Raw genomic sequence first — 6898 nt, 5'->3', positions numbered from 1 at the left:
CTAATAAGTATTTTCCACTCAAAATATGCGTACTCTATGCTCTATTTAGATTATAATTTTTTTTTTGGATATTTTGTTTATATGAGGAAGGATAGAACGAGTTGCGAAGTACGAGGGACAGAGGAAGAAGAAACTCTCATTGGAGGGATGTGGAGAGAGTAGTACGCATGTTTTGGGGAGAAAATCTTGGTATCCTTTTTATTTTTATGGATATATTCTTTATTTAGTTTCTCTAAAAAAGAAAAAAGAAATGGGGAGAAAATCTTGGTATCCTTTTTATTTTTATGGATATATTCTTTATTTAGTTGGGGAAAAAAAAAAAGAAAAAGAGGAGAGTTGTAGTAATGCCGTCCCCTCCTCTCTTTAAGTTCAAATGTAGATTTCACAAAGGTTAATACTTCAAGATCAGCATTTATATATACATAGCAGTCAATGATTACAGTGTGTACAGAGGTTGTATATGCAGATTCTATCAGGTACATACCCTTCAGTCTTGATGCTACTTCTCTGCTATAAGATATGCCTATGTTACAAAAAATTTAAATTTGCAAGATAATCAAATGTTGTCTCAAAGCCTACTGAAGCAACCACCAGCATATGAGCTTGAAGAAATCCATATCTAACGTTGAATACTTGAATGGGCTTAGTTGACAGTTTACCAATATACAAACACAGGCAATATCATCTCATTGAGCAGAATATGTCAGGTATTGTGGAATGAATTTGTCGTGCATTTACTCATCAACAGCAGGGCCTGGATAAGCAGGTAGACTCATTATACGTTTGTCTACAACTGGGCTTCCCACCGTGAAATGGTAAAGACTTTGGAACTCTGATCCCTTCAACCCAAGTACCTCATGTACTGCGAGAGATTGCGAAAAGAAACCCTTTAGCACACATAACTCATCTTTAAATTGCTAAAATAATGGGGATCAAACAGGAAGAGTAAGTAAGATAGAAACTTTATAAGAGCATTTGGAGTTGGGCAGGTTCAAAGACTTATAAAAGTATTGTTCAAGTGAATCTATCTTTTGTTGATGAAGTATACCAAAAGTGAGAGACTAACACCATTATGCAAGCCGACCCTCCCAAGAAAAGTATCCAACAATAGGCTGAGGTGAACATTCATCCGTTTTTTATCACCCAATTGTAACTTGGTAGCCTCAGCCAAAAATCTCATATGCGTAAGCTGCCCTTGCTATTAAATCTAATAAAGTAAATCATCAGAGCCCTTTAAGGAGACCGAAGTCAATGTATGATATAGGATACCATGAGTATAGTTGAGCATAAAGAGAACTCGTCTGATGCTGGAGTCATCTTCCAAAAAGATATGTCTTAAAACTGTTATGAGCATCATAGGGTGCTAGAGTCATCTTCCAATAAATTTTGTATTAAACTGTTTGCTCCGTGCAGCTTAAGACTTCCTAGATTGGACACAACTCAACAATAATTTTTCTTCTCTTATTTCCTCCCATTAGGACACTTCAGCTAGATATTCTCACAAATTTAAAAAAATATAGAGGGAGAAGCAATGAACGACTATCTCAGAACACCATGAGCTCAATAGGTGTAAAGTTACTTTGCATTTGAGGGTGGGGTTGGTTAGCAAACGGAATTACTCATTACTCATGCTCGGCTTGTTTTTTGTTTGCTCAAGCACATTCATGTTGCCCTATGAGCCAGAGCCTTTCAGAGCTTGTCTAGAAAATGAGTCGAGCTTTAACATACTAACGCTTGACTGCCTCGGTCATATACCATCCCTTAGCTATAAACGAACCGGACTACTCGGGCTTAGCTCGTTTTTTGGTCCACTCGAGCTCATTCATGTTGCAACATGAGCCACTCCTAAACAACGTTTATGGCTCATTTAGAAAAATAAGCAGAGCTTGGACACGCTGAAGCTCAACTAGCTCGTTTCAGTTACCAGCCCTAGTAAGGGTATTGTCAGTGAACAAATTCAAAAGACTGTGCCACAAATAGAAGTCTCCCTTTCGTGGTTGGACAAACCCAACCGGCGATTTCCAACAAGTCTCTCTTAATATATCTATGAGGATAATTTTCATTGCATTCTAGAGGAAAAAGATGACAGACCACGTTACAATACAGAAAGACTTACCAGCATCATCGAAGTAGCAACCTATTCCGGTAGCAGAGATGCCAACTGCATGAGCTTCGAGGTATAACACTTGACCAAGAATTCCAGTCTCCCAGAACAACTACAGGTACATCCAAACATTCTTATCACGCAATGATTGCTCAAAACGAGCCACCATTCCCAAACTGAAGCAGCCATCCGCAGCAATGTCCTAAATTTATTGAATAGGGATTTAAATATTTAATAAGTAAATGAAATGCCCAACAATATTATCCATAGGCACCGCACTACACAAACTAATAACACACATTTGGCTCTAGGATGAACATCAGTAACCAAGGTATGTGTAAAATTTGCACTAAGGTTCGAATTTAATATCTTAGTCTAAAATATAGTATAAACTTCAATGCTTTTCAACAGTAAAGTTCATCACTTCTTCAAAAAAACGAAAGTGATACTACTGCCGAATCTTCTTCGTGAAAGAAGCATATAATGTCATATTACTGCTAAAAGAAAAATTATGAATTAAGTTCTTCAGTACACAAACTTGATACTACTAAAGAACCAGAATAGTAAAATATCATATAACTATATAAGTAACCTAATCATATACCTGATGACAAGAAAGTCGCTTCGCAATCTGCTGACAATCACCGCTAATAAGCATATAAAATGGGAGCTCAGCAGGACAACCTTCAGGTTTCACCCACTCAAATTCAAACCTTGTCGCCTGCTGAAGATCATGAAAATGGGAGCTCAGCAGGACAACCTTCATTCCTCACCAAGAAATACACACCCTTAGGCAATCCCACCACCCTGTGAACAAAAACGACAGCATGAATTTCTGAATCCCAGGGAAGTGCCCAGAACGGCAATGCAAGCTGTTTCCCTTGCTTCTCTCCACCACCTCGAGAACTCGAAGGAAGACAATGTAACAGAATTTGATAAAAAGTTTCTCTCTTCATTACATGAACTCCATCCATATCTACTACACACCTTCTCTTTCTAATAACTTCCCTCGCTGTAAACCCTTTATACAAATCTTCTGAATTTAATCCACTACTTTTCAATGGCTCAATTTCAAAACCATCCCCATGTGTCAATGTCCTATATATTATATCCCAACAAATATGTTCTTTACTAAGTAAATTTGGTCTACCTAGTCCTATATATTATATCCCAACAAATATGTTCCTATATATTATATCCCAACAAATATGTTCTTTACTAAGTAAATTTGGTCCAATTCGGATAACAAATTTTTTTTTTTTTTGATTGGTAAGCCTGTTTTAAATGAGATCAGTAACTCTTTGATGCTGGCGGGGTTCGAGCCCCAGACCTCTGATATCATCATCCAAAGGTTTTACCGACTTTGCTAGTCAGCACCTGCTTCGGATAACAACTCCATCCATTATCAAATAACTCAAACTCTTATAATCCACAGAAAATTCATTACTATCATTAGGAAAAAAACAATAACACAGTCTGAATGTTAAAATTTGATCTCGGGCAATTTCCCCTTAACGGGGCGAGACAGAATTTGTAAAGTAGGAAAACAGTCTAATCCCATTCACTTTTCTAAATCAGAATAACCCAAACCATCAAGTACCTTAACATCCCACCCAAGTTCAGCAGCAGCAATAGCAACAGCACCAATAGCATGTCCAACATCATGATTACAATACCGAAACGCGCGTTCTCCATACTTTCAAGCTTCTCCCCAGAAAATCAACGATAGCCCAACAAGAAAAGAACCTTTAGGGAAAAACTCCAACACCCCAAGTGGTATTTTAGCCTGAAGCTCAAGGGAATGCTCTTTCAGAGCGTAATGCTCAACGAAAGGGGAGTCGGAAAGAGAGTTTATAGGAGGAGAAATTATGAAAGTTTCAGTTGGGTGAAGGTTTCCACTACTTGGGTTAACACGAAGTGACCAAGTAGACAAACCAGTTAACTTCCAAGCGGAAAGTGAAAGAGAGTGGTAAAGAAAGTGTGAGAGGGTTGCAAGAGAAAGGAGTTGTGGAGAAGGAGGAGAAAGAAAGAGTGAAGAATATGAAATTGAGGACGGGTCTTGGTTGTCAAGGGGAAAGTGTTGAAGAGGGAGAAGTGGGGAGGAAATGTAACGACGAAATGGGTTGGGTTGATTTGCCCAGTCAAGACCATGTGGACCTCTTGCGTAGTTGTTGAATGAGTGTTTGGTTTGGCTGTGGTATTTCAAGACTTGGGCTAATAATAACTCTTGTTGTTGTTGTTGTTGTTGTTCATATGATTCTTGTTTTGAAAAAGTGGGAGAAGTACACATTGAAGCGGTTGTTGGTGTAAATATTCTTTTGTTGACGGGTATCATGTTTTTTGAGAGAGTGAAGGTGGTGGAAGGAGAAAATATGAGGAGAGTGAAGGGAGGAAAGAGAGAATCTAGGAGGAATGAGTAACATCTTCTTTGTGGTGGTTTTGTTCCTGTTTGTTGGTGTTGCACTTTGTTCTGGACATCATTTGAATGGAGTGTGATTTTTTGCTCCATCGGGATTTGCTCCAAGAGCTCCAAGGGAAACAGGAACCAACCAAGAGTCCATTGAAAAGGAGTCAACAGTTATCAAATTTCCACCTTAATATATATTTTCTGATTTATCCCCAACCTTAAAAAAATAAAAAATAAATAAAAAAACTTAACCAGTTACAAAATCTAGTTTTTGGTCTTAATTGTTGGAAAAAAAAAAAAAAAAACTTGAAGTACTGAACTAGTGACACTTCTTTCAAACTAAAAAAGATAAAAAAAATCTTTAGCTAATAATGGGAAGAACTCCTATATATTTTGAGCATGTCTTCAGTGCGCAGGTCGTATGGTGCGCAGGTAATATGGGCCTTTGGATCAGTACTTTTGCCATTAAATACACACGCACCCTTGGTATGAGTGGCCGAGATGTAATGGCACACCATACATCTCGCGCACCATAGATTTAGCCATATATTTTACAATGAGATTTTTTTAATTCTTTTTTTTTTATTTATTTCTATTTTTAGTGGGGGCAAATCAGGAAGTTTGTTCTAAAGGTGTTTGATAACTGTCAGTCTCTTTTTAGTGGACACGGGGCTGGTTCCTGTTTCGCTTGGAGCTCTTAGAGCATATCCCGCTGGGAGCAAAAAATCACTCCATTTGAATGTTCCAGATTTCCAGATGTTATGGGGTTCGTTTGACTTCTTCAGTTCTTCGTGATTGTAGTCTGGAGCATTGGATCAAGAATGGATAACAAGCCCAAAGCCCATTTGGTCTGCGAACTTTGGCGCAAGATGCACGTAAGAGATTGAGAGGCTACTCAAAATCATGACTTGTGTGAGTTCTGGCCCAATGCCACGATCTTTGCCCCCCAAACTTTAAAGACTACAAGATAATAGTGGTTCTCAACTTCTAAGTAGTAACTACTAGGAGATCTCTATGCAGAGATTTCCAGAGATTGTTTTTCTCCAGTGGGTTGAAACATAGGACGTAAGCATTCCTCTTACGCATATACGTTATTCCAAATCGATCCTTAGAACCTTAGTTCCCATGGTTTGAAGTAAATTATTAAGCTGGTTGATGAATGATAAAACAAATTAACCCTATTAAAGTTGTTTTTGACGAAAATAATAGCAACCCGACCCTCTCTCAGTCAGAAAACTAATAGCAAAAGTTTTGATGATACCTGTTGATTCCAATTAACCAGTGGAGCTGTGTGCATTCCCTTAATGCAGTGAGTTCCACTGCATTCTTAGTGACCGTTTGATCACACAGTTTTCCGGCCAACTAAAACCCATGGAATAACAAAAAGTACACTTCTCTACTAACCTATATAACAAGTAACAGATGCTTATGAGTTAAGGCTATAATCCACGAAATAGCAGTCCCCTGTTAAAAGAGCTCACTAATAACTATTAGAGAGAGTTTACGGTATAACAAACTCCTCAGGTAAACAATGAAGAATGTAATGAAAGATGATATAATAATAGCTCGATCCCAAAACTCCCCACATGCACTAGTAAGGATTATTACATTTACACTTGCTCATCAGCCAAAAGTTGATTTTATATGAACTGGAGACATTACATTATAAGCTGAAAGGGGTTGCTACATGTCTTGCAAGAACAGATGTTGCAGGTTTAAACCTGCATAACCTAGCTTTATCCAAAATTTGAGGTGTAGTTACTGTAGTATTAGTGTAAGAGAACAAAATTTAGCGAGTTCAGGATAGCCATTAGCGCACTGTGCACCTCCATCATCTTTAAATGATGAATTATTGATGATGTTCGAAAACTTCAAAAGGATAATAGAAGCAGTTGTGTTCTCTTGCTGCTTGTCGTTCGCACATCTTATGTTTCATATGATGGCCTTCTGCACAACAATATGGACAGAGTCATCAAACTTTGCCTGAAGAAGCCAATATGTTAATCTAATAATAAAAATACAGTTCCTACCCAAAGAGCATGTCTACCAGCTAAAATTTTTGGCAGCATCTACAGGTAAGAACTTTTCGGTCTCAACAGGAAATGCCTCTAGAGATTTGTTCCGAGGGACAAGTGATTTGTTGCCTCTATATCAACTTGCAAGTAATAGTTCTTACTTTGCCATACATGATCGGTAAGTATGATAATCAGGACAAACTTGTTATTATGTAACCTCATACATCAGTTTTGCCGTCTTAATTCTCCAAGAAATTTCAGCATATACTCCTCAAAAGTACAGTAACCATAAAGGTAAAGGCACATACCAGTGCCCTAAGATAATCATTATATTAAATGAGAGTTGTGGTTCTGAATACTACCGAAACTAAA

General features: G+C 37.9%; 3 pseudogenes across 2 annotated transcripts in view; all 3 read right to left on the bottom strand.

Moving 5' to 3' along the window:
- Positions 1 to 404: 404 nt before the first annotated feature.
- Positions 405 to 3203, bottom strand: LOC147494444 (uncharacterized; annotated as a pseudogene). Its single transcript, XR_015199993.1, has 3 exons — positions 2709 to 3203; positions 2117 to 2306; positions 405 to 862 (listed from the first exon to the last, which is right to left on the bottom strand). The product of XR_015199993.1 is annotated as an uncharacterized LOC147494444 (transcript).
- Positions 3204 to 3532: 329 nt separating this feature from the next.
- LOC147494443 (uncharacterized) lies at positions 3533 to 4613 on the bottom strand (annotated as a pseudogene).
- A 1439-nt stretch (positions 4614 to 6052) lies between these two features.
- The window catches only part of LOC147494442 (uncharacterized), a 43542-nt pseudogene continuing 42696 nt past the window's right edge, over positions 6053 to 6898 (bottom strand). The window contains exon 9 of the transcript XR_015199527.1: positions 6053 to 6458. The product of XR_015199527.1 is annotated as an uncharacterized LOC147494442 (transcript). The remainder of the gene's footprint in view (positions 6459 to 6898) is intronic.

Source organism: Coptis chinensis, chromosome 6 (genome assembly GCF_015680905.1).
Source record: "Coptis chinensis isolate HL-2020 chromosome 6, ASM1568090v1, whole genome shotgun sequence".
Lineage (NCBI taxonomy): Eukaryota > Viridiplantae > Streptophyta > Magnoliopsida > Ranunculales > Ranunculaceae > Coptis > Coptis chinensis.
The sequence above is the reverse complement of the archived record's forward strand: the minus strand, read 5'-3'. Positions and strand labels throughout refer to the sequence as shown.